Consider the following 1,932-nt stretch of genomic DNA (forward strand, 5'->3'; position numbering starts at 1 on the left):
GGGGGGGTGGGGGGGGGGGGGGGTGGGGGGGGGGGGGGGTGGGGGGGGGGGGGGGTGGGGGGGGGGGGGGGTGGGGGGGGGGGGGGGTGGGGGGGGGGGGGGGTGGGGGGGGGGGGGGGTGGGGGGGGGGGGGGGTGGGGGGGGGGGGGGGTGGGGGGGGGGGGGGGTGGGGGGGGGGGGGGGTGGGGGGGGGGGGGGGTGGGGGGGGGGGGGGGTGGGGGGGGGGGGGGGTGGGGGGGGGGGGGGGTGGGGGGGGGGGGGGGTGGGGGGGGGGGGGGGTGGGGGGGGGGGGGGGTGGGGGGGGGGGGGGGTGGGGGGGGGGGGGGGTGGGGGGGGGGGGGGGTGGGGGGGGGGGGGGGTGGGGGGGGGGGGGGGTGGGGGGGGGGGGGGGTGGGGGGGGGGGGGGGTGGGGGGGGGGGGGGGTGGGGGGGGGGGGGGGTGGGGGGGGGGGGGGGTGGGGGGGGGGGGGGGTGGGGGGGGGGGGGGGTGGGGGGGGGGGGGGGTGGGGGGGGGGGGGGGTGGGGGGGGGGGGGGGTGGGGGGGGGGGGGGGTGGGGGGGGGGGGGGGTGGGGGGGGGGGGGGGTGGGGGGGGGGGGGGGTGGGGGGGGGGGGGGGTGGGGGGGGGGGGGGGTGGGGGGGGGGGGGGGTGGGGGGGGGGGGGGGTGGGGGGGGGGGGGGGTGGGGGGGGGGGGGGGTGGGGGGGGGGGGGGGTGGGGGGGGGGGGGGGTGGGGGGGGGGGGGGGTGGGGGGGGGGGGGGGTGGGGGGGGGGGGGGGTGGGGGGGGGGGGGGGTGGGGGGGGGGGGGGGTGGGGGGGGGGGGGGGTGGGGGGGGGGGGGGGTGGGGGGGGGGGGGGGTGGGGGGGGGGGGGGGTGGGGGGGGGGGGGGGTGGGGGGGGGGGGGGGTGGGGGGGGGGGGGGGTGGGGGGGGGGGGGGGTGGGGGGGGGGGGGGGTGGGGGGGGGGGGGGGTGGGGGGGGGGGGGGGTGGGGGGGGGGGGGGGTGGGGGGGGGGGGGGGTGGGGGGGGGGGGGGGTGGGGGGGGGGGGGGGTGGGGGGGGGGGGGGGTGGGGGGGGGGGGGGGTGGGGGGGGGGGGGGGTGGGGGGGGGGGGGGGTGGGGGGGGGGGGGGGTGGGGGGGGGGGGGGGTGGGGGGGGGGGGGGGTGGGGGGGGGGGGGGGTGGGGGGGGGGGGGGGTGGGGGGGGGGGGGGGTGGGGGGGGGGGGGGGTGGGGGGGGGGGGGGGTGGGGGGGGGGGGGGGTGGGGGGGGGGGGGGGTGGGGGGGGGGGGGGGTGGGGGGGGGGGGGGGTGGGGGGGGGGGGGGGTGGGGGGGGGGGGGGGTGGGGGGGGGGGGGGGTGGGGGGGGGGGGGGGTGGGGGGGGGGGGGGGTGGGGGGGGGGGGGGGTGGGGGGGGGGGGGGGTGGGGGGGGGGGGGGGTGGGGGGGGGGGGGGGTGGGGGGGGGGGGGGGTGGGGGGGGGGGGGGGTGGGGGGGGGGGGGGGTGGGGGGGGGGGGGGGTGGGGGGGGGGGGGGGTGGGGGGGGGGGGGGGTGGGGGGGGGGGGGGGTGGGGGGGGGGGGGGGTGGGGGGGGGGGGGGGTGGGGGGGGGGGGGGGTGGGGGGGGGGGGGGGTGGGGGGGGGGGGGGGTGGGGGGGGGGGGGGGTGGGGGGGGGGGGGGGTGGGGGGGGGGGGGGGTGGGGGGGGGGGGGGGTGGGGGGGGGGGGGGGTGGGGGGGGGGGGGGGTGGGGGGGGGGGGGGGTGGGGGGGGGGGGGGGTGGGGGGGGGGGGGGGTGGGGGGGGGGGGGGGTGGGGGGGGGGGGGGGTGGGGGGGGGGGGGGGTGGGGGGGGGGGGGGGTGGGGGGGGGGGGGGGTGGGGGGGGGGGGGGGTGGGGGGGGGGGGGGGTGGGGGGGGGGGGGGGTGGGGGGGGGGGGGGGTGGGG

The sequence above is a fragment of the Sphaerodactylus townsendi genome, linkage group LG03 (genome assembly GCF_021028975.2).
Source record: "Sphaerodactylus townsendi isolate TG3544 linkage group LG03, MPM_Stown_v2.3, whole genome shotgun sequence".
In the NCBI taxonomy this organism is placed as follows: domain Eukaryota; kingdom Metazoa; phylum Chordata; class Lepidosauria; order Squamata; family Sphaerodactylidae; genus Sphaerodactylus; species Sphaerodactylus townsendi.